This window comes from Muntiacus reevesi, chromosome 2, assembly GCF_963930625.1.
Source record: "Muntiacus reevesi chromosome 2, mMunRee1.1, whole genome shotgun sequence".
Taxonomy (NCBI): Eukaryota; Metazoa; Chordata; class Mammalia; order Artiodactyla; family Cervidae; genus Muntiacus; species Muntiacus reevesi.
The window spans coordinates 235747608-235774291 of record NC_089250.1 but is presented as its reverse complement, the minus strand read 5'-3'; positions in this window follow the sequence as shown (position 1 = coordinate 235774291).

Here is a 26684-nt window from a genome sequence, read left to right as displayed (position 1 = left end):
GACACCTCGAAATTAACCACTCTGTACAACACAAAGCCTCGGGATTTACTTCTCAGTTGCAGAGCTGCCTGAAGGCCAGCAAGGCTCCAAGGAGTTAAAACAAGCCTGGCACTTCCATCCCGGTTCCTGGGAGAGGTCCCTGTCCTGCTCAGGGGGATGCCCACTTCACACTTGCTACTTGATCATTTTGTATCACTCTCCCTCCGCTCACCCTGGTCTGAAGATCCTGCCTCATTCTTTATGAAGGAAATGCAAGCAACTGGATTCATATTTTCTCATCTCCCACCACCCACACCATCAAACTTGCCTACATTAGAATCTCATTCTCTTTCTTGCTTCAAGATATAGTTGAAGGCCCGTCTCTCCTGCCACCCGAGGCTACCTTCACTAGCTCCGGAATCCCTCCCTTTCTAAGAGTCTGCGCTCCCAGCTATACATACTCACACACATCAGCAACCCTTCCTCCTGGATCATTTCCACCTGCAAAGACACTTCCTCAGTATCTCCCATCTCAAAAAAAAAAAAAAAAAAAATCAAACCAAAAGATTGACCTTGATCCCTTATCTCTCTCCAACTACATCCTAATATCCTAATTCTCATCTTGGCAAAATACCTTGCAAGTGTTATATCCAAGCCGCAACTCCACTTCTTTGATCAAGTCTAATTTAACTTTGTCATCACTCCAGCAAACTTGACCTCAAGTTTATCAATGACCCCATGTGGTCAAATGTAAAGAGTACCTACCTTCTTCTTTTCCTCAACTTCATGGTTGACCCCTTGGTCCCTCCCGAGCCACTCTCTTTTCTTGGAGCTTCTATTTCCTACCTACTTTCCTCTCTCTCTCTCAGCTGCTTCTCAATCTTAGGCTGACCCTCCTTCTCCACCCAACCTCTGGATGGATGAGAGCCCCAGGTTGAGTCCTCAGCCTTCTTCTCACTCTCTTGTTCATTCCTCTTTAGGTAAGTTCATTCATTCCACAGTACTATCTATATACTACTGACTTTCAGAATGATAGCCATAGTTCAGAAAGTTTCACCTGAGCTTGTGTATCTGGATGCCTTCTTACTGTCTCCCCTGGGACACCCAATAGGCCTCTTGACTTGACATTCCCTCACTAGACAACAGAACAAGAAAGACAACAGCCCTTCCAGACCTCCGAAGATGTTCAAACTCATGAAGGGCTCATAAAATGCAAATTAAAATCGACTGAGATATTTTTCACCAATCAGTTAGACAAAAAGAGATCAAAACATTTAAAAACACATTCACTGGCAGTCCAGTGGTTAAGACCCCATGCTTCCAGTACAGGGGGCATGGTTTTGATCCCTGGTCGGGGAACAAGGATCCCATGTGGTACATAGCATGGCCAAAAAGATAAACAAATAAACATTAAAAGTAAATAAATAAGTAACTAAAATCCATCCACTTAAAAAAACACTGTAGCTTTGTAAATTGGCAGGGGAGATAAATGGGTATAATTCCTCTACAGGGCAAATTGTCAATATCCATCCAAATGGAAAGCACACATCCTCTTTGAGCCAGCCAATTCTACTTCTAGAAAGTTATCCAACAGTTATAGCCAATTAATATATTTAATAAATGTATTTATTTCTATTCATATGTATCCAATAAATAGAGACATATTTGCAAATGGAAACCAGCTAATACCAGGAATAGGAGACTGGCTGCATAAGTAAAAAGTCAGGTCCACAGTGGACTCCCACTCCAGTGTTGTAAGAATGAAAGAAATTTTGAAAAGCTAACACAGAAAAAATCTCCACCATGATTTCAAATTTCAAAAATTAAGGTGCAGAATGTTGGGTACATAGGTTACTGTTGGTTTTTAAAAAGGGCGATGAAGACAGAGTTACCATAAATGCTTACATACATACAGAATATCCTTGGAAGGAGACACACGAAACTGTAACAGGATTGTCCTTGGGGCAACAGAGTCAGGAGATTAGGATCCTCTCCTTTATATCTTCCCTACTGTTTGAATTAATTTTTTTGTACCAAGTTCAATTTATTTTCACTGTTACTTTTCAAAACCTGGTTCCTTCTAGGTTTTTCAGCTCCCATACAAAATGCTGCCTCTCCAACAAAGTTTTCTGGACCACTCCATCTATGTCAGTCTCCCCTATTCTCTAATCCCTCACCAAAGCATCTCCACTTTTAACCATTTTAAATATTAGAGTAATAGGAAGATTTAATTCAAAAGTGATCTCTGCTCTCCTTGTCAGAGAGGTTTCCCTATGCGCTCCATCTGAAATAACACCTACAGCAGCATCCGTCTCTAATCCTTCATCTTGCTTCTTTTTTTTCCAGGCATTTATCACCATCTGAAATCACTGCAGATGGTGACTGCAGCCATGAAATTAAAAGATGCTTGCTCCTTGGAAGAAAAGTTATGACCAACCTAGACAGCATATTAAAAAGCAGATATGTTACTTTTCCAACAAACGTCCATGTAGTCAAAGCTATGGTTTTTCCAGTGATCATGTATGGATGTGAGAGCTGGATTATAAAGAAAGCTGAGCATGAAAGAATTGATGCTTTTGAACTGTGGTGTTGGAGAAGACTCTTGAGAGTCCCTTGACTGCAAGGAGACCCAACCAATTCATCCTAAAGGAAATCAGTCCTGAATTTTCATTGGAAGGACTGATGCTGAAGCTGAAACTCCAATACTTTGGCCACCTGATGCGAAGAACTGATTCAGTTGAAAAAACCCTGGTGCTGCGAAAGATTGAAGGCAGGAGGAGAAGGGGACAACAGAAGATGAGATGGTTGGATGGCATCACTGACTCAATGGACATGAGTTTGAGAAAACTCCGGGAGTTGGTAATGGACAGGAAGGTCTGGTGTGCTGCAGTCCATGGGGTCACAAAAAGTTGGACACACCTGAGTGATTGAACTGAACTGAAATATTATGACATTGTTTTGTTTATTGTTGGCTTCCCCTCACTAGAATATAAACCCCAGAAGAGCAAGAAACTTGTGCATTTTTGTTCATGGTTCCATCCCCTGCAGCTACAATAATGCTTGGCACGTCACAGATGTTCAATAAATATTTGTTGAATTAATAAGTGGTTCTACTGCTAAGAACGAAATGAATAAATAAAAAGATGTTTGAAAGGTCATTGACCTAGAAAAGAAAGTATCTAAGGCCATGAGTTTAGTGCTGGATCTAACATCCAGTTAGGCCATCACCAGCACCCATATCCCATTTGTGTTGACATCGATCTGTAAAGTAAAAGTCCTGGGGAAGCATAATAGAGCACCAAGTGTCAGAGAGAAAATGAAGAAGTCAGGAGTGGATAACTCTCCAGGAAAAGCACAGAGGCGGGGAGCAGGGGAGGAAAGGATGCTACAGGAAGTAGAAGAACGAGGGGGTCTTCAGCAAATCCCCAAGAGGAAGCTCCTTTCCTAGTCAGGGAGAGGCAGGGCTCAAGGGAGAAGAGAAACAAGAGAAATCTGTGGAAATCCTTGGGTCTTTCTATTACCCTGATTGACCTGAACTCCAGCTTCTCGTGGGTGATACACAGGTGTCAGAGCAGACAACTGCCAAGGGAAGGAGAGCGTGAATCATTAGGTTACCTAACCCCCCAGCCATCTGGCTAAAGGTAGGAGAGCCGTGAGTCAGCAATTCCCTGGGAATCAGCGAGTTACATGGACACACTTGGGGAGAAGACAGCTAGGAATCCCCCTCACTACCCCCGCCTATCGCCCCACCCTCCAGGCCAGCCTGCCCCTGGTGGCCAGCTCCTGTCGAAGCAGCAGAACCTCTGACCCTCTTTGTCGGGGATGACTTTTGGGGGTAACTCAACGGCCAAAGCTGCTCATCGACTTCAGAAAACTGTGTTCCCAGCCCTGCTACATGAGCGCTTGCATCAATTCTGCCGGGGCCTCCCGGAACCTCAGAAAACCTCATGTTTTCTAAATTGTACTTTTATGCTCAGCAAGCCCTCGGGCTACCTGGTTAAAAGTTTACATTAAAAAATCCTTCATAATTGGTTTGTTTGAATGGTGCCCTCTGCAGTCATCAAGGCAGGCCGTGTTCATTAGCAGCCATTCACATAAAATCCAGGCAGTAAAACGTCAATCATGCTGGGGCTTCAGAAACCATCTCTGGGCTTTCTCAAGACCAACCAATTGCCAACACAAATAAATCCAGGGCAACATGAACTCAGGGTGGCATCGTTTAAGCCAAGGCTTCTGCACCTTGGCACCATTTGGGCCCAGACAAACCTTTCTTGTGGGGGCTGTCCTGCGCTCTGTAGCATCCTTGGTACTGACTGGATGCCAGTTGCAGCATCCTTCTGTTTGTGACAACCCCAAATATCCTTAGATGTTACCAAATGTCCCCCAGGGGGATAATAGCTCCAGACTGAGAACTGCTCTTCTAAGTTTCTGTCCATTTGGACAGCTAAAATTGGGAAGGAAAAGTCACCAGTTCAAAAAGGACATTTCTTGAGGGTCTACTAAATGCCAGGTGCTGTTTGGGGCATTGTATATAGTGAAAAATAAGGGGTGTGCACAGCCCCAAGCATCTCTCTTGAAAGAAGAGGGGACCAAACCCTTCGATCTTTCTCAATGACCGAGCTTCAAGGGCCAAATTTTCCGACAAGAGGTGAGGGTGGGGTAAGGTCAGGCTGTTTCATTAGGGAGAGGATGGGTGGGTGAGTGCTTGAGAAATTCCTCCAAAGGGAGGCCTCAGAAATACTTGTTTTTTAGCTCTTCATGTAAATGGATGTCGCCAGCCTTGAAAAGAGCACAATGGATGTACACAGTGAATCACCGGAGTTAATTACAGAGATCACTGCGGAGCGGCGCAAAGCCTGCCTGAGCTTCGCTTGCACCACCAGGCGCAGGAACAGCCACCAATGATGATATTCACGTTAATAATTGGCGCTGACACAGCCACAAAGCACTCCGCTCTCAGGGCCCGTGCCAGGAAAAATAGAGAAGCAGTCAAGAAAAACAGTAGCATTGATCACACCCTCTGGTGAAAAGCAGCCACCATTTCCCCCCACTGCGGTCTCAGAGACTGACTGGAGTGCCCATGGGGCATTGCTGAGCTGGGTAGACGGGTTGTGGTGGAGGCTGGTGGGTGGGGGGGAGAAGCCCAGGCAGAGACAGAGGCGAAAGTGGTGCGCTGAAATCGAGAGTCAGACAAACATCATTTTATTGCATTAGCGGTTCAGTCAAATGACAGCAAAGTGCCCCCAGGAACTTGGCACTGAGGTAGGACAGGTCCGCCAGCGTTACAGAGTTCAATCTACAGGCCAGGGGTCAGTAAGCCCCTCTTTGCAAATGGCTTAGGGCTGTCAGCGTGCAATGGGGCAGGAGAATTTGGGAACACCCAATGTTCTCATCCAGGCTGTTATCCTACTTGCTAGTTAACAAGTTAGCTTGCCAATTTCAAGGATGCTGGCAGAGGGCACAAGACACCTGGATCAGGGACAAAGAGCATTATGACTTATGGCACAGCCGGCAGCGTATTTCCAATGATTCCCTTTGTCCCCAATCCCGTGGGGGTGACGATGCAGATTAGCCAGATAGAGACCTGTCCAGGCAGGGAAGTGCAGTGTAGGAGAGAAACCCCACGCTTAGGGGACTAGAATCTTTTCTAGAGGGCAGTAAACATGGCTGCCTTTTGTTTTGGGGGAAGACATTAAATCCATCTTCCAATGGCCCCTTCCAAGATGGGCAGAAATGTGACAGACCCCTGGAGAATTATCTCCCAACAGGAACAATCAAAATCTGGGCCACATTGGCTTAGATCACATAAAAAGGAAGACCTAGAAAGTCACAAGTCAAGGAGTACAAGGAAGAGGCCGTCATGACCTGGCAGACCTAACACTGTGTTTCGCTGTGGGAGGCTCTCCCTGGGAAAGTGACAGGTCTCAGGCTGGCTGCAACGTGATTCTAAGCCACTCTCTTGCCGCTGTATGGTCTCCATAGCAACCACCTCATTAGAATATGGACTCCCATGAGTACTTGTTCAGAAAGGGGTGCTCTGCTTTGCCCACGTGACCATGTTCTCTGTTAACTGTATTTCTGATGGTCCTTTAGTTTGTCCACTTGCCAGTTTATACATCAGACTCCAATGCTGGTTAATGTGAGTCTGTTTCAACACTGAGCTCCTGATCCTGGAAGGTTGAGATCCAGATCCCTGAATTTCACATGGCAATTTGAATAACACATATAGTTCTAGCCCTTCATATTCATAATCTAATTGAATCCTCCAACCAGACCTATTGTTGCTATCCTTTAGTCACTAACTTGTGTCTGACCCTTTTGTGACCCCGTGCGCTATAGCCCTCCAGGCTCCTCCATCCATGGGATTTCCCAAGCAAGAATACTGAAGTGGGTTGTCATTTCCTTCTCCAGAGGATCTTCATGATCCAAGGATCAAACCTGTGTCTTCTGCTTGGCAGGCAGATTCTTTTACCACTGAGCCCCCTTGGAAACCCAGCCAGACATATACTTACTAGGCAAATCTGAGTCCCATTTTACACTTGAAGAAAATAAAACATAGACAGCGAAGTATGCAACTAGAGGCTCACAAGTGGGCGTGGCAGAGCTGGTACTTGAATTTGGTCTGTCTGAAGCCAAAGTCACCTAACTACTGCTCAGAGTGCCTCAGGAGGCTATGAGTAGCCAACCAGTCTTGCCTTGAACCCCCTCTGTCACACCCTGTTAATCTGTCCTTCCTGTGATCCAAGAAATAAACCCTAAGCAGACCTAGGGCGGTCTCCTGCCTATGCCCTTCAGCACCCTCAGCCCCCTGAGTCAGGCTCACCTGGACATGTAGATACCTCCTGTACCTGGAGTCCTTTCTCCTCATCTACACGCCATCTAAAGCTTTCCAAACAGTTCTCATAAAGCTTTGAATCCTGTTCCAGTTACTATTGTCACATGATGCATGACCCCCAAATCCAGCAGCTTGAAACAACATTTTACTTTGCTCACATTTTTTTTTTTTAAATTTTCTTGGACTTGAAAATAACTGCAAACAGTGACTGCAGCCATGAAATTAAAAGATGCTCTTTCAAAGAAAACCTATGACAAATTTAGACAGCATGTTAAAAAGCAGAGACATCACTTTGCCCACAAAGTCTATGTAGTCAAAGCTATGGTTTTCCAGTAGTCACATATGGATGTGAGAGTTGGACTATAAAAAAGGAAGAGAGCCAAATAATTGATGTCTTCAAATTGTGGTGCTGGAGAAGACTCTTGAGAGTCCCTTGGACAACAAGGAGATCAAACCAGACAATCCCAAAGAAATTCAACCCTGAATATTCACTAAAAGGACTGATGCTGAAGCTCCAATTCTTTGGCCACCTGATGTAAAGTGGAGAAGGAAATGGCAGCCCACTCCAGCATTCTTGCCTGGAGAATCCCATGGACGGAGGAGCCTGGTGGGCTATGGTCCATGGGGTTGCAAAGAGTCGAACACGACGGAGCGACTTCACTCACTTCACTCACTGATGCAAAGAGCTGACTCACTGGGAAAAATCCTGATGCTGGGAAAGATTGAAGGCAGGAGGAAAAGAGGACAACAGAGGATGAGATATTTGGATGGCATCATCGACTCAATGGACATGAATTTGAGTAAGCCCCAGGAGTTGGTGAAGTACAGGGAAGCCTGGCGTGCTGCAGTCCATAGGGTCGCCAAGAGTCGGACATGCCTGAGCGACTGAACAACCACAACACAATTTTGAGCATCGGGAATGGGGAAAGGGCTCAGGTGGGACATTCTTGCTTAGGGTCTTTCATAAGGTTGTACCAACCCAGGGACTCTCCATGAAATCATAATATCCATGGCCAAACAGTGGGCAGCAACCAATGAAGCTGTCACTCAGGGTCAATGTCCTCCCAGAAGGTATTTTTTTTCTGGACCATCTGCTTCTCCAAGGAGACCTCACCCCACTGCCTGATATTTCTTTTTGGGCCTAACTTGAATAGGTAGTAACCAAATTCTTAACAGACAAAGAAGCCTCACCTATGTACTGAGGCTTGTATGTGAACCAATGCTTTATCTGTTTTGGGGGGACTCATGATGTATTTTAGGATCTACAGGAGAAATCACTTTTACTTATTTTATATTCTTAATATTTATTTAGCTATTTATTTATTTCTTTATTTGGCTTCATCAGGTCTTGATGAAGCATGCAATTGCTTCATGCAGCATGCAGGTTCTTTGCTGAGTCCTGAGAGCTCTTTCTGCACAGCACATGGACTCTCTCGATGTGGGGCACTGGCTCAGTAGTGGCGGCACATGGGTTTAGTTGCTCCAGGGTATGTGGGATCTTAGTCCTCCCAACTAAGGTAAAACCTGCATCCCCTGCTTTGCAAGGTGTATTCCTTACCACTGGACCACCAGAGAAGTCACACCTTCTATTTATCTTAAATGCACATTTTCCCATCCAATACACCCCCAAATACTTCACCCATTTAAATCATCCCTCTGCATGTGCTTTAAGCTACAAGGCAACAGTATGTGGCTAAGATCAGGAGTTGGGAGCTGGATGGTTAAAATGGAGCTCTGCTATCTCCTGCATGATACTGTGTGTTAGTGTGGAGTCTGGAGGAATGGTACAAGTGGGACTGTTTGCAAAGCAGAAATAGACACAGACAGAGAATGAACATATGGACAATCATTCATTTTTTATTGAGCATCCACTTTGTGCTAAACCACTCATACTGGATTACAAGCTCCTTGAAACTGGCAAGTTTGGTGTTAACAGGAGCATAAACTCCCCCTTCCCAGAATGGAGAGCTCTATGTACAGAGTCATATGTTAGCTGATGAGAACATGTTGAGAGGGAATGGGAGATGGTTTACCAAGTAGAAAGAAAGGACTGAGCGATGAAGAGAAAGTAGGATATATCAAAGGCAGATTCTAGGACTGGGTGAAGGGACAATGGCCAGGAAAGAGCAAAGAAGGGTAGGTTAAGGCCACCCTCTGGGTGGATTATATGTTTTAGTACAGGCAGACTGAAAGAAACCCATAAACTAAACTCAACTTGACATAATTCAAAAAGAGAATTTATTTGCTTATGTAACATATAAAGTCTTCAGGTATGGCTGGATCCAGAAGCTAAAGGATGTCATCAGGCCACAACATTACACTTTCTCCATCCCAGCCTTATTTTTTTCCATCTTAGCCCATCTTAAGCAGGCTTGTCCCCGTGGTGACAACTTGGCCTGTGGCACTCCAAGCTGCCATGCTCTCCTCTGTTAACCCTCTGGAAAGAGTGCATCACTCTCCTCTAATTATTCTCATAGAGAGTTCTGGAATTGAATCTCTTTGGACTACCTTTGGGTCCTGTGTCCATCTCTATAAACAGTTGCTGTGGCCAAGGGATTAAAAAGAGTGATTTGCCAGACCTAGGTCAATGCCCATCCCTTAACCAATCACAAGACTGGACAGGGGCTACTCCTGAGCCAATCACGATGGGTAGCAGCCTTGATTGATTAGTCCTGGGTCACATGGCCAGGCCAGGAAGTAGGTGTGGAGTCAACCCCTTGGCTCCACGTGGACTGTGTGTGACAGAGGGAAAGGCAGATCTCTCCAAAGGCCAGCTGGAATACTACCTGCCATTTAGAAGAATGAGACATAAACCTTATGTAATGGGCAGGTGTGGAAAGAAGATTCTGGAGCGCTCACTAAGATGCTGAGGGCAGGAATTTCAGAAATCTCAATTAGACAGCCAGCCCGGTGCTTCCATGTTCTCTAAAGAGAGGAAGTCCCTTCTGTCCTACTGGAGCATGTGACTCCCACCTCACTGCCAGCTTTGGTCCTTTCCTCACACCCCAGCAAAGGGGTCCTCGCCTCCTCTGTACACCACTGGAAGTCTAAGAGCTGAAACTACCAGAGCCACCCCAGGACCCTGACACCCCGGAAGAATGCCCACCCAGGACTCAGGAGCACCCACTCACCCTCTCCAGCCAGGAGGAAAGCAGGGCTTACCACAGAGCCCCCAGCGACCCCGCCCCGCCAGCCCCATGGCCTCTCCGGTACAGCCTAATCTCTGCAACAGGTGGGAGGCCTGGGCCCCGGCTCTCAGCTTTCACGGCCAGGAGCACCGCAAGGGGAAACTCATTACATGGGTTTAGCGGGGTTTAAAAGGCGTTAAAGAGTCCTGTGGGCCAAATTAAGAGGCCTCAACTTACAAGTTGAGTTATGAAGAGATCTAAGGCATGTTTAGGCCAAGAGCAGGAGCCCCAAACTTGGTCTAGCACAGTTGCAGTGAGAAAATGGGTCCTCCAGGGAGTCAGCAAACAGAAAGGAAGTAACAGGTGTTGGAGGCTGGGAGGCTGGCCTGGGGTCTGGAGGGTGGAGAGTGCCCAGGGGCGGGGCTTTCCCTTTCCCCATAAATGATATGAAAACTCAGACGCCTGCCATCAAGGGGCAGCTGGTTAAATAAATTAAGATACAATTAAAGTCTATCTTCAAGCTGGGATACTACATGACCATTAAAAAGAATGAGATATGTCCATAAGAACAGGCACAGAATGGTTTCCAAAAAATACAATCAGGCTTTGTTGTTGTTCAGTCACTATCCAATGCCCGACTCTTTGCAACCGGGCTTCCCGGTCCTTCACTGCCTCCCAGAGTTTGCTCAAACTCATGTCCATTGAGTCAGTAATGCCATCCAACCATCTTGTCCTCCGTTGTTCCCTTCTTCGGCTTCCAATCTTTCCCATCATCAGGGTCTTTTCCAAAGAGTCAGCTCTTTGCATCAGGTGGTCAAAGTATTGGAGCTTCAGCATCAGTCCTTCCAGTGAACATTCGGGGTTGATTTCCTTTCGGATTGCCTATCAGGCTAAAAAAGAAAATAAACAAAATGTGAGACAATGTGTTTAACAGACTAGCATCGCCTATATGCACCATTTAGGTTAAACTGTATGACATTTTCACTTTTGTAAAAAAACGTCATGTATATCTGTCATATATTCATACATATAACTCCTGTGCTGGTGTATATGGAGAATATTTATATTCTTGGCAGTTTACACAAAACACTGATAATCATGGATTCCTCTGGACACTGTTTGGGACCAGAGGGTCAAGAATGGGAGAGAGAATTACTTTCCAGCACATAACCTTTTCTAGCACTGGAATCTTTTAAGTCCTATGCCTATTTTGTATGTGAGGAAAAAATATTCTCAGAAATAGATTGAGAGCTTCTACAATGCAAAATATTTGTACTCTCTGATCCCACACAGGCCTAACAACACTCTTGTAAGGTAAGTACCATCAAAAGTCACATTTTACAGATGAGGAAACTGAGGCAGAATGCACTGGAGACTTTCTGAAGTGACTGAGTGGGATGCATAGTTGGGCATGTCTGGTTCCAAAGGTCAAATCCTTGACTGTGAGAAATGCCATGCTTCCTCCCACATGGCTGAGCAACTCAAACCAGAATCTCCTGGCTTCTGGCCCAACTCTCCTCTGTACACAGGCTCTATGAGCCCAACGATCAGCAAAGGGTTCCTCTCTCTTGCTCAGTGCTTGCTTTGCCCTTCAAAGAAGGGTCCAATCAAGGGCTGAGGTCCTTCCTCTGATGGAGGCTCATTTGAAGACAGAGCACTGTGGATCTGCCAGAAGGCCATGGGGATGCTCACTTGTGGTCCCCTGAGACAGCAAAGGCTCCAGGTGAGATGACCATTCTCCTTGCCAGTGAAACTCCAAAGAATCATCAGGCCACTGCCAGCTGCCCCTTCTGTGGGGAAAGTAACAAAAAGTGCTGTTGACCACAGGGCTGGAGCCACTCAGCACCCCTGAATTCCAAAATAAGTATAAGAAGAAGAATACTCTGTGGACAGGCACTGTCCCAAGTATTTCACAAATACCATCCTATTTCAGCTTCACAATGGGCCCAGAATGTAGATGCTTTGCAATCCCAATTCACACATAAAGAAACGGGCACAAGGAGTCTGCATATGCAAATGGAGGCAGAGCTGTATGTTAAGGCTGCCATCCTTTCCACCACATAGTACTCTCTGCCTAGACCATGACTTTGAACCATGACATCTCACCACATCCCAGTAGCTTGATTCAAGGCAGGTTCTGGAATCAGTCTTCAGCTCTCATCTGTAAAATGGGAGTGATAACAGGGAGAAGCTGACCCGAGAGTCAAATGTTGGTTTGCTGGTTCCAGAAACCATGACCTTTCCAACACTCCAAGCTCCTCTCAAGGAAGGAAGTGGCTGATGGGAAGGGTGGCCAAGGAGCCTTCCAGGGGTTGCTTGTCTGTGTTCCCCTTGGGGTTTAGGGAAGTTTAGGAAGACAGTTCCAAAAGTTTGAAGCTGAAAGGCAGGTTCGAGGGATTGGTACAGTCTCTTCTCTTCACTCAAGGACCCATCAGCTTCGCTACTGGAGCCCAGGGTGGGCAGGAACCACTATCTGAAGCTCTAGAAAAAAAAAAAAAAACCCATCAATGTTCTTGAACTTTCTTAAATCCACCTACTCATTCTTCTCAAGGTCTTTGGATAGGGCAGGTGTCCAGGCACCAGCCTGTTAGACAAATTCCTTCCAGAAAGAGTGCCTAAGGGGTTACCTAGTAGTCAGAATAAACACATATTCAGGCACCAGTAACTTAAGACACTATCTCTACCTCCCAAATTTAGTTAGTTAGTTCAGTCACTCAGTCGTGTCTGACTCTTTGCGACCCTGTGGACTGTAGCGCGCCAGGCCTCCCTGTCCATCACCAACTCCTGGAGTTGACTCAAACTCATGTCCATTGAGTCGGTGATGCCATCCAACCATCTCATCCTCTGTCACCCCCTTCTCCTCCTGCCTTCAATCTTTCGCAGCACCAGGGTCTTTTCAAACGAGTCAGTTCTTCGCATCAGGTGGCCAAAGTATTGGAGTTTCAGCTTCAGCATCAGTCCTTCCAATGAAAATTCAGGACTGATTTCCTTCAGGATGGACTGGTTGGATCTCCTTGCAGTCCACGGGACTCTCAAGAGTCTTCTCCAACACCACAGTTCAAAAGCATCAATTCTTTGGCGCTCAGCTTTCTTTATAGTCCAGCTCTCACATCCATACCTGACTACTGGAAAAACCATAGCTTTGACTACATGGACCTTTGTTGGCAAAGTAACATATCTGCTTTTTAATATGCTGTCTAGGTCGGTCATAACTTTTTTTCCAAGGAGCAAGCATCTTTTCATTTTATGGCTGCAGTCACCACCTGCAGTGATTTTGGAGCCCCCCAGAATAAAGTCTCTCACTGTTTCCCCATCAATTTGTCATGAAGTGATGGGACCAGATGCCATGATCTTAGCTTTCTAAATATTGAATTTTAAGCCAACTTTTTCACTCTCCTCTTTCACTTTCATCAAGAGGCTCTTTAGTTCTTCTTTGCTTTCTGTCATAAGGGTGGTGTTACCTGCATATCTGAGGTTATTGATATTTCTCCGAGCAATCTTGATTCCAGCTTCATCCAGCCCAGCGTTTCTCATGATGTACTCTGCATATAAGTTAAATAAGCAGGGTGACAATACACAGCCTTGATGCACTCCTTTTCCTATTTGAAACCAGTCTATTGTTCCGTGTCCAGTTCTAACTGTTGCTTCCTGACCTGCATACAGGTTTCTCAAGAGGCAGGTCAGGTGTTCTGGTATTCCTATCTCTAAGAATTTTCCAGTTTGTTGTGATCTACACAGTCAAAGGCTTTGGCATAGTCAATAAAGCAGAAATAGGTGTTTTTCTGGAACTCTCTTGCTTTTTGGTGATCCAGCGGATGTTGGCAATTTGATCTCTGGTTCCTCTGCCTTTTCTAAACCCATCTTGAACATCTGGAAGCTCACGGTTCATGTACTGTTGAAGCCTGGCTTGGAGAAGTTTGAGCATTACTTTGCTAACGTGTGAGATGAGTGCAACTGCGCAGTAGTTTGAGCATTCTTTGGCATTGCCTTTCTTTGGGATTGGAATGAAAACTTACCTTTTCCAATCTTGTGGCCACTGCTGAGTTTTCCAAATTTGCTGGCATCTTAAGTACAGCACTTTCACAGCATCATCTTTTAGGATTTGAAATTGCTCAGCTGTAATTCCATCACCTACACTAACTTTGTTCGTAGTGATGCTTCCTAAGGCCCACTTGACTTCGAATTCCAGGATGTCTGGCTCTAGGTGAATGATCATGCCATCCTGATTATCTGCGTCATGAAGATCTTTTTTGTATATATATGCTGTGTATTCTTGCTACCTCCTTTTAATACTTTCTGCTTCTATTTGGTCCATACCATTTCTGTCCTTTATTGTGCCCATCTTTGCATGAAATGTTCCCTTGGTATCTAATTTTCTTGAAGAGATCTCTAGTCTTTCCCATTCTATTTTTTCCTCTATATCTTTGCATTGATCACTAAGGAAGGCTTTCTTATCTCTCCTTGGTTTTCTTTGGAACTCTGCATTCAAATCTTTCCTTTTCTCCTTTACTTTTTGCTTCTCTTCTTTTCACAGCTATTTGTAAGGCCTTCTCAGATAACCATTTTGCCTTTTTGCATTTTTTTTTTACTGGAGATGGTCTTGATCCCTGACTCCTGTACAATGTCACGAACCTCCGTCCATAGTTCTTCAGGCACTCTGTCTATCAGATCTAATCCCTTGAATTTATTACCCACTTTCACTTTATAATTGTAAGGGATTTGATTAATTTAGTCTTTGCTATTTGATTTTTTTCTTAATGAAAGTAGTTATCTAATGGAAAATTGGACTTTTGTTGGACATGTTTAGCACTTCCTTTACATATGTAAAGGACGGAAGACTTTTGTCAGCATAGAGCCCCAGTATTAGTTAGGGTCATATCAGCTGATATAACAAATAAACCACTCAAATGTATGATGGTCCAAACACAATAGAAAATTATTTCTCACTCATAAAGTCTGAAATGGTTGCTCCTGATCAGTGAGTAATTCTCCTCCAAGTGGTGAAGCAGGGACCCAGGCTTTTTGTATGGTGTGTTCTGTTATTTTAAACACATGTCTCCCAAGGTTACCACGCTCACTGACTTGAAGCTGCAGAAGGGGAAAGCACAGAGGACTTAATGCGGGAGGTGTTCATGGACTGGGCTAAAAGTGGCACACAGCTGCTCAAATTCCAGTGGTTAAAACTCAGTCACATGACACTCCAAACCACAAGTGAAACTGCGAAATACAGTCTAGGAGGAAGCCAGTTGGTAAACAACTGGCCACTCTCTAAAACAATCTAAAAAGGTCTTAATCTAAGTCTAATAGAGAAGTTGGCTTATTCCCAACTCAAGGCAAGATGGCAGACGGGGAGAAGAGGCCATGTCTGTACCTTCCTGAACAGTATCTAGAAAAAGTAACTTTCATTAAGAATAAATGGTGAACAGTACTGTAAATGTAATATATTGATTGCACCTCCATGGACTGTAGCCTGCCAGACTCCTCTGTCCATGGATATTATCTATGATGAAACAGATCACCAGCCCAGGTGGGATGCATGAGACAAGTGCTCGAGCCTGGTGCACTGGGAAGACCCAGAGGAGTCGGGTGGAGAGGGAGGGGGGAGGGGGGATCGGGATGGGGAATACATGTAACTCCATGGCTGATTCATGTCAATGTATGACAAAACCCACTGAAATGTTGTGAAGTAATTAGCCTCCAACTAATTTAAAAAAAATTTAAAAAAAGATCTAAACTTCTGTTAGATGGAATGAGATTTTCCACTTCAAAATATTTTCATTTAATAAGAATTTGTTTGGTACTCTGCAACAAGCTGAACATCCAGCTAACCTTTGGAAATATAATGTTAAGTTGTCATGGAGCTCGCATTTTTATGAAGGAGATAGATAATTGAGGCATAGAGGCATGATCCCCAATCTTGGTTTGAAATCTTCCAAAAGGAGCTCTAGAGACAAGAATTTGAAGGAAGGTGGTATTAAGAAAGTGATCCCAGGAAACACCAGTCAGGTTAAGTGGGGAAGTGGGTCAAGGAGGGGAAGAAAGCCAGTAAGGCATGCATCTTCCACAGGTATCACTGTAGCAGTAAGGAGTTTATTCCCACTGGGGAACTCTGGACAGCCATGTAGAACACGCATGTTGGAACGTGCCCACCAGAGGAACAAGGGATCTGGGGTATTTATATACCAATGATCATCAGCCTTGGGGAATGCTAATTTCCTGGTACTTCCCACTCATTGTGTGCATGGACAGAGCAGACTTCTACGGACAAAGAAAGATGTGGACGCTGGCAATCAGAAGCTGGTAAAGTCTAAGGGTTCTGAGTTGGGAAACAATTGCATTTGCTACATCACCCAGGTGCCATGAAGAAGAAATACAGGAGCAACAACAATGAGAATAAGGCTACCAGACATAACTGCAAGGGTGGTGGGCTGGTGGGCTCTGGACAGACTATATGACTTTCCAGCCTGGATCTTGTGCAGGGCACTCAGGCAAATCGCAGCTCTCTGCCTCAGTTTCCTCATCCAGAAAAGGGGCAGAGAAAAGTACCTGCCTCCTGGGGTGGCTGGGAAGATTAAATGGGACAATTCTTTAGAGGGTCTTAGAGGAGTGCCTGGCCCCGCTGGCCCGTGCTCCACAAAGCCAGCCCGGAGTGGTACTTGGGGTTCCTCTCTCATCTCTCTCAAGCAGGTGGCTTCCTCTCCAAGCCAGTCATCATGCCACCACAAATCAGGTGGCACCTTCAGCCTCTCGTCTGGAAACCAAACTTCCCATGACCCAGGGACTGGCAAAATCACCCAGCCAGGTCACCCTCTGCGCTCAATTGATCCCGTCGGACACGCGATAGCCCATTTGTACGTGATGGCATTTACTTCTCCCTTTGTCGGATTCCAGTTTCAGGCCAGTTTTGAGCACCCGGCCACGGGGAGAACAATGCCTCCTCTGTTCCCCCCTAGCCATTCATGTCGACTTTTGTTTCAGCCTAAAATAACACCAAGCCGGAGGGTATTTTCTTAACACCAGCAAGCCCTGTGGAAAATGTGGCGGGTTGTGCTTCGGGTCCCCAGCTGATAACGATGTCGTGATGTATAGGTGAACTCCTGCTCCTCCAGGGCCGGGGTGACCCTGCGATTAGGGCCAGGCTTATCTCCCAGGACATCTCGGAGTGTCTGGGATTCCATTTCATGATGGAGGCCCCAGGGGCTGAAGTTATGTTATGTACTTATGAGTAAAGTGGACTATCCCCGCTCCGGGCTGGAGTGGATTATGGCTGATCACTTGGCCTAAACCAGGGACATCTGAGAATGTTGAAGAAAGGAAACCCAAACAAACATGGACTTCAAGCGAAGTCTCGGGTACTAAACATTTTAAAAGGCCTGCCTGGGTGAACACAGGTCCTGTGAAGAGTGGGGTCCCAGAATCGAAACCTCTTCAAAGTTTCTTGCCAACCTGCTGGGGAATGGCTCTCGGCACAACCTCTTAGCAGCCCCATAAATCACACACCGGCAGCTTTATGCCAAAGGTGCTATTAAAAAAAAATTAAAAATTGACTTGTCCAAAGAGCCTTACAAAAAGGTCCCAAACCCACCACTTTCTTTATTAAAGTTCACAGAAAATAAATATCAAATTTCTTTCAGCCGGAATTTTCCCTCCAACTGTAATCATAGAAACTAGAGATGGAGGAAAAAAAGGTGGTGGGGGGCAGGGAGGACCCTTTTGGGTAACTTTTTTCCATAATTTGTGCAGTAATATGTGTGGCCACAGTCTTTGCATGTTCACTTTCTGTCTGCTCTCGAGAAGGCAAACAGAACCCCACCAACTGATTATTGAGAGCAAATTAACTCTAGAAATTTCTAAAAATGTTGCAGAACAACAACAAAAAAATAAAAGCATCCCTTTAATTACAGACGAGCTTTCTATTTAGTTCAGCCCCCGTCATGAAATGGAATTGAACTTCCTTTCTGATTCATTCTTCAAAACCTCAATGTAGATTTTATCAGAAACAGATCCGACGCCCTTGTGGTGCTCCCTGGGTCAGTCTCAATCTTGGACCCACATCCTCATTAAAGCTCATCTGTTTGGTTTGCTTAGGGAAAAATCATAACAGATCAGGTTCGATTGCCTGTCTGCTCGTGAAAAAATGTACTGACCTTTCCCTTGCCTTATTAGGGTAACCAGAGGTGACAAAAGTCACAAAACACAATATTTTCTTAAAAGGCTCCCAAACCTCCAGCGGAAACTCACCGCTCTGAAAGTGGCCAGGCTTCCCTGTTTGGGGGATTAGCAGATCCTAGCCACTGGGATGTGTGGCTGGCAGAAGTAGCCGGCTACCACTAAAGTTTGCTCCTTGTCATTGAAGCTTCTTAGGTGACTGTATAAAAGCTGAAAAAAAAAACAAAAACAAAACTGAAGTCCTTTCTCCTTCACCCCCTGGACCTTGGCATTGATGACTCCTTTTCTCACTAACCTTAACTAAGCCACTTAAAAAGAAAGTGGAGGGGGGCATGGGGGAAATCTTTATAGATCGCCATCAAAACCTGACCACAAATGGTTCCAATTTGCCGCAGTGATTAAATCTATGTGAGTTTAAGGGTTTTCATTCAGGTCATTTGCTACTTTGGAATTTTGCTGCATGCCTTGCTAAGAAAACGAACTTATGAGTCACCAGCTAACGCCAAGAAGGAAGAAGGTTACTAAACAAACTCCAAGCGGAGCTTAAGTGGATATAGAAAATAAAGACTCCGAATTCTAAATATGGATCTGAGACGAGTGTAGAAGGGATTAGAGCCGCCTTTGTGCCTGGTGGGGTGGCCCGAAGCTGGCTTGCCTTTTCAGAGCCAGCAGCCTGGGATCAAAGTAACAGCCACCAGTTTGTCAATATGCTAAGCTGGGTGTTTACACAAAAGTGTCAGCGCGCGCTTTCCACCACAAAGAGGCTCATACATTCGAAGATTAATTACTTCCAAAACAGAGATTGTGGGTAAATACCAGGGCCTAGCCTCCTCGGGAGTATTTGCTTGGCCCCAGGCTGAGATGTGTTGCTAAAGGCAGAGAGCTGGGGGCCAGCGTTGAGTAGCTGACGGAGGCCTATCTTCATCTGTGCACTTTTTTTCTCAGCATGTGTGGTGTCTTGGTATTTCACCTCCCCTGGAATATACAGGCTGGTCAAAAGCTTCATATATAGCATCTCTCTTCTCCTATCTTTCTTGCTCATACATTTCCATTGGGGGGGCAAATTTTCTGAGTTTCTCCCTTTAAACTCTCTCCTCCCTCCACTCAGTTCAGTTCAGTTCAGTTGCTCAGTCATGTCCGACTCTTCAGGACCCCATGGACTGCAGCATGCCAGGCTTCCCTGTCCATCACCAACTCCCAGAGCTTGCTCAAACTCATGTCCATCAAGTTGGTGATGCAATCCAACCATCTGATCCTCTGTCATCCCCTTCTCCTCCTGCCTTCAATCTTTCCCTCCCTCCACTGCCAGCACATTATTATATTGGTTACCATGAGTACAGGGGAAATTGATGGACTGCTGAGTCTTTGTGAGAGATTCCCCACCAAGTCATTTAATATCTGCCTGTGTCCTCCTCTGTAAAATGAGGATAAGAAACATGCCCTCCCCACCTATAAGCACAATCTGGTTAGAAGATTTAAAGGGAATAAAGGCCAGCATCATAGAAGGCAATAAGGTGATGGTGATGATGGCAGACTTCTACACCAGCATTTTAAGAGGACCTTGTTTTATCAGACATTACAAACCTACCAGGATATATGGACTGCACATGCACACACATGCACACACACATATATCATTTATCACACTAAAAGCCAAGTCTGGGGGCCAGGATAGGGTCCTCATATGTATATGAGGACCTCATATGTATATGGTCCTCTGACCATATACATGAAAATCACTGGAAACACTTTTTCTAAAGGCAAGTTCTCAAGAACCAAATTTCCAGTTTAGTGTTTGCTAAATGAGATGCTTTCTTACTGGTGGTACAAGGATGGCACTAGGTAGTTCAATAGGGATATCAATCATTTTTATAATTGTCTATGTATTTTAACAAATATTATAGCAAACAACAAGCTTACATGATTTCACAAGATAGGTGAATATAAAGCTAGACATATGAGAAAAGACAGGAGTCATTTCAAAATTTTGCCTAAGTAGTTAGATCACAGGGAGAAGAAATTGGTATGTAAAAATCATACATGTAAAAACCACACAGGAGTCCATGGATGTTTGAATCTGAAAACTCTGAAGATTAGAAAATCTGCATTTCTCAAATCTTCCCAGGCTAAGAGCACAACTTTGATATTAGTGTCAGTCCTTATAAGCAGGTGGTTTCATTCATTCATTTGCTAAAAGGGACAATGATTCAGTAAGAGGTGGGGTGCTGGCATGAGATCCTGTGATGTGACTGATACACTGGACTCTTGGGGCTGCCCCCAGGGCTCTGGGGGCTCCTGGCACCAAAGAGAACTTGCATAGAAAGTATTTTTGAAGGAAAGGGGCAAGTGCAAAAGAAATCTCTCCCAAAATCCTCACTGGGACCCTGAGAGCTCTGCTTTTATGGTCACTAATGCCAGGGTGGACATTTGCTCTTAACCCTCCCCAGGGAAACCTAAGATCTCACAAGAAAGCCTATAGAGTCATAAGATTAAAGAAAGGAAGACTATGTTCTTCTGAGTTCCACTCTGAGGTCTCAAAAGTTCACTCAGTGATTCATTCATTCATCCATTATTCAATAATTATTTACTGGGGACCCACTATGTGCCGGGCACTGTTCCAAGAACAGGGGACCCCATGAAGAACAAAACTGCTCACATCCCTGTCTTCAGGAAGCTCACGATGGGGAACGTGGAGCATACACAGGAGACTCACAGGGTGACAAAATAACTGGGCAGGGAAACATACAAATCTGATAACGGGCGGTAATACATCAGTTATGCAGGAAATAGAATGGGTGACATGACAGACAACGGTGCCTGGGGATGGCCTTCTTTGAAGCGACAGCCCAAGAGCCAGGACAAGTGTTCCAGACAGAGGGCAGAGTAAGACCAGAGGCCTGGAGGCGGCAGGAACCAGGTCACAAGGGTGAGTGAAGTGCAGAGAGGGGAGGATCCCTCTGTTCCCAAGTAGGTGAACAGCCCCTGGAGGGCTCCAGCTGGGGGAGAATGGGGTCAGACTGACACCTCAGAACATCCACCTATCTGGCTGGATGGATGGCGTTTACAGTCTGCCCCAGCCACACTGGCCTTACTTGCCTTCAGTTGCCCCTCGCATGTTCCTACCTCCAAACCTTGCGCTCCCTTTCCTCCCCCAGCGGTGGTCTTATCCCAGAAAGCCCCAGAGAGACCTCCTTCAGGTCTAATCTCTGAAGGCTCCCCATACAAGAGAAACCACCCCTGCCCACACGCTCTGCGGAAGCCCACCTTGTCCCCAGAGCTCCCGTCCTCTCCCTGATGCGTTTGACTTTGCAGCACTTAGCTGTTACACAGCAAACACATGTTGGTGTGTTTGTCTCCTCCAGCTAAGGGTAAACATGCCCAGGACGCAGTAAGTAGTCCGTAAATATTTGTGGAATGCAATGAGTGGCCAGGCAGACTGGGCTGAACCATTAACCTCTCAGAACCCATTAATCCCTCTCTTTTTAAAGAGCATTTTCTAATTCCTTTCATATTCTTTTTCCTGTTCTTTTCCATTATGGTTTATTACAGGATATTGAATATAGTTCCCTGTGCTAAGTTTCTTGTCCTATCTTCATAGAACTTACTCTGTAGGTGGTTCATAGTATTTTATCAGTTTACTTATGTATTAGTATATTCATTCACTCGTTGTTTAAGAGACATTTATTGAGCATCTTCTAAATACCAAGCACTGCATTAAAGTTAAATGAGATGATGAATCCAAGTAGCTAATGTAAGAGATAATTTGTTAGACTTAAGAGATAATGGGTTAAAAGAACTAATCAAGTACATGCTATGTGGTAGAAATGTCACCTAGAGAGACACCCACCAAAGAGGTCAGCTGGCAGCATCAGTCACACAGCCAGTGTAGACTTTGGTTCCAAGGCTGGGCGGGATCTTACCTGTACTGCCAACTGTATTATTGCCCTCACTTTCCCCACCCCCCACACCCATTTTCCTCCTTCTTTGCCCTGCCTTGTGCTCCATGGGGCTGACCTCAGGTGTCCATGCTCTCTGGCTCCCAACTGGCCAAGGGGAGCTTGTGAAAAAGAGTGGGAGAGAAGAGGACAGAATATCTATTCCCTGTTCTCTTCTTATTTGGGGCTGTGACTTCTGGCCATGGCCAATGTCTCTCTGAGGCTACAGCTCCTGGCAGGCAGTACCACTCTATAAGCCCTGCCCTGGCAGAGCTCCAATATCCCCAGGTTTTCCCTGCCCTTTCAGGTCTAGTAGAAACAGCATCCACTACCCAGCTAGTCTCTGGGGCTTGTCATTCCTTGCTGTTGTTATTTCATCACTAAGTCATGTCCAACTCTTTGTGACCTTGTGGACTGCAGCATCCCAGCCTTGTCTGTCCTTCATCATCTCCCAGGGTTTGCTCAGATTCATGTGCCTTGAATCGATGATGCTATCTAACCATCTCATTCTTTGCCACCCCCTTCTCCTTTTGTCTTTAATCTTTCCCAGCATCAGGGTCTTTTCTAATGAGTGGGCTCTTGGCATCAGGTGGCCAAAGGATTGGACCTTCAGCTTTAGCCTCATTACTTCCAGTGAATATTCAGAGTTGATTTCCTTCCAGATTGACTGGTTTGATCTCCTTGCTATCCAAGGGACTCTCAAGAGTCTTCTCCAGCACCACAATTTGAAAGCATCAATTCTTCAGCACTGAGCCTTCTTTATGGCTCAACTCTCAAATCTGTTTTTTTAGTATATGTGCTGCCGAAGCGAGCATTCAACTCTCAAATCTGTACATGACTACTGGAAAAACCATAGCTTTGACTATACGGACCTAGCAGTCCACTCCACTATTCTTGCCTGAAAAATCTCATGGACAGAGGAGCTTGGCAGGCTACAGTCCATGGGGTCACAAAAGAGTAGGATACAGCTGAGCGAGCATGCATCTGCATCATCATCCCTTGATCGTGCCCTTAATGTCTCTGAATGTAGCTCCTTCACTGAAGACTCGTGAACCATCTGAGTTGGTATCTGTGTCCTCCTGGGACTCTGACCAGTAGACCCACTGTAGCGATTAATAGTTCAGAAAATGGCCACTGTCTCACCACGAAACTGTCATAACAAAACTCGAGGGCTTATACACAGCAGAAATGAAATTTTCACAGTCCTGGAGACTGGAAGTCTAAGATCAGAGTGCCAGCATGATCAGGTGAAGGCCCTCTTCTATGTGGCAGACTTATGGTGGAAGGGGTGAGGGAGCTCTGTGGGGGTCTCTTTTATAAGGGCACTAATTTCATTCATGAGGTCTCCATCCTCATCATCTTTGTATCTCCCAAAGGCTCCGCCTCCTAATAGCATAACACTGGGAGTTGGGATTTCAACACTCAGAACATAGCAGTCAAACATATTTTTTAAAACAATGTATAAGGTATGGATAGATATATATCATATATACATAAGGGTTTTCTTGGTGACTCAGAAGGTAAAGAATCTGACTCCAGTGCCGGAGACCTGGGTCCGATCCCTGGGTCAGGAAGGTCCCCTGGAGAAGGGAATGGCTACTCATTCCAGTATTATAATATATACATATTATTTTATGCCTACATATTATTTTGTATCTACTCCTCACCCCTCCTTCCTAGTATTTAGAAATACCACATTGGCTCAACTTTTGACATAATCCTAAAGAGAGCATCCTCTCACTCATGGCCCAGTCTTTACAGTTGTGCCCTCTCCCCCTCCCACTGACACTGCTGCCCCTACAATTCTATAGATTGGCATTAAATTCACTGTGCCCTACAGAGCTTCCTGGAGGCATCTACAGGTACCAGCACCCATGGCCTCATGTTCTCCACTCTTGGCAACAGCTGTGCCCCCACCTTGGAGTCAAACTGGTCTGTTTCCTTCCAGCGTATAGATTGTACCTTGACCCAGAACTAGCGAGGAGGCCGCTGTGGGGAGGTTAGCCTTGCAGGGAAGGAAGGACAAGGTGAGATGAATGGAGAGAGTAGCATGGAAGCATATACACTACCATATGTAAAACAGGCAGCCAATAGGAATTTTCTGTGTGACTCAGGGAACTCAAACTGGGGCTCTGTAACAGCATGGAGGGGTGGGAAAGGGTGGGAGGGAGGTTCAAGAAAGAGGGGTGATATGTGTGCTTATGGCTAATTCATGTCAATATATGGCAGCAATCAAACCAATACTATAAAGCAACCATCCTTCAATTAAAAATGAATTTTTAAAAGAAAAGTAGCGTTGTCAATTGCACTGTCATTCCCTGGGTGGTGGGTGCTGGGTGCATTCCTTCTTCAGCATTTATTCATTTGATGTTGATTTCAGGCTAAGAATATGCAGAGTGGCCACAATGTCAAGCTCTGGGGCCCACTGATGAACTGGCCAAACAAAGAGTGAGACTTCGAGCTCTACTGGGGAGGAAAATAGAGAGAGAGAGGAGCATGTGCCAGTGCAAACCAGTTTGCTGAGACCATATTTCTTTGTAGGAGGAACTGCCTGAAGGGAAACGGTAGGTTCCCTCCACTCCTCTCCACGGGCAAGGGACACAAGGGAAGCTTTGCAGAATCAGGAAGGCCCTGGGGTGGCATCTGAGGAAACTCTGAGAACCAACCAGCCAGCCAGCCAGATCTTCATCACCCAGTTGGCTGCTAATTGCTGGGCGTTGCTCCTGAAGGGCGGGGGCAGCTCCCAGCAATGACACTGCAGAGAATGATATTCACATGGTTAATTACGGGAGGCTCAGCAAGCTGAGGAATGAAGATACATGTTGTTCAACAAGAAAAATGAGTTGTATGTCCTCCCTGGTATCCAGGGAGCTGGTTCAAGGTTGCCCCATACCTCTCCCTTGACTTTTTATCTCTCCTTTCGATCGTGTCCACGATTGCAAAACAGAGATGGTGCTATCATTTCTCATCTGCCCATGGCAGCTGATTAGAGATAAGACTGAACAAATCGGTTTGTTGAACAGCGTCCCATGCCTGGAAGCTCACTTCTGGGTACAGGGTGCCCCGTGGCAAGGCGTAGCCTGAAAGACTCACCCAGGCAGTGATCAGGAGAGCCGATAAGAGGGTTGGTCCTGTAGCCACAGTTTGTTCAGAAACTCCTCAGTGGTCACAGGCTGGGGAAAATTCCCGCCCTCCCACATCAGCTAGGTCAATGCCTCAGGTCACAGGTAGGGAGGAGTCCTTAGGAGAAAAATGTGCAAGGGGTGACACACCTAGAACCCTGGAGGCTGCAACTAAGCCAGGAGAAGAGCCAGATAACCGTGTGAGGCAGAAGTAAATAATAGACCTGAACAATGGCTTCTCCTAGAGCTCCACGGCCTGTCATTTAATTCCTGGAGCAGGTGAAATTTAAAAGGCTACAGAGTGGATAAAGAGATGCAGTACAGCGGGTTTCGTAAAGCTGCTGGCTTTTTGAGTCAAGGGAACGAAGGAGAGGAGGAAAAATGATATTGACTCAGGCACTGGAGGTTAAAAGTAAATACTGTCAGTGTAAATAATTAGACTTTTAAAGGGAATATTTCACACCATTTCACAGGCACCCATGGGAGCTGGGAAGAGGAAGTTAGGATGGGCATAAATCGCTGAGGGCACCTTTCACTTTTTCACTCCATCTTCAGGGGATGCTAAGAGGCACTAAGAGGAGAATGGAGAGAGTGGCTGGGGTCCAGAGACCCCCTGGCTTGTCTGCTAGTTGGGAGTTACCTTGTGCTGTGCTGTGCTTGGGCACTCAGTCGTGTCCGACTCTTTGCAACACCATGGGCTGTAGCCCCCAGGCTCCTCTGTCCATGGAGAGACTCCAGGCAAGAATGCTGGAGTGGGTTGCCATGCCCTCCTCCAGGAGATCCTCCCAACCCAGGGATCGAACCTAGGTCTCCCACACTGTAGGTGGATTCTTTACCATCTGAGCCACCAGGGAAGGGAGTTACTATGTGTGTGTGCATGCGTGCGTGTGTATAAAAGCCCAGATGACACTGTGGTGTCATCTGAATTCGTCTGCAATTCGTCTGTCAAAGAATTCATCTGCAGTATGGGAGACTTGCAGGAAACTCGGGTTCAATCCCTGGGTCACAAAGATCCCTTAGAGTAGGAAATGGCAACCCACTCCAGTATCCTTGACTGGAAAATTTCCATGGACAGAGGAGTCTGGCAGGCTATAGTCCATGGAGTGGCTAAGAGTCAGACAAGACTGAGCATGCACATATCATCATCATATATATACAAATGTATATACATATATATATATATATACAACTATACATACACACACAGACACACAGACACACATATGATTATATCTTCTTAGGGATTTATTAATGTGATTTTGAGAAAAAAAATCAGTGTGTCCCATATTTAGTCCATGATTTGAGAGGCAGCCTATTTAGCATGAACTTGGGCAAGTGACTTTATTTACCATTCTGTACTTCAGCATCCTCATATGCTAAATGAGGGAAAATGGAAGTATATATTGGCTAGGTCAGGATAGTTAAAGTGCTTCCGGCAATGCCTGGCATAACATAAGTGTTCTCTGAGTGACATTGATTATTAATGTATCACAGACATTATTGATTATAAAAATGC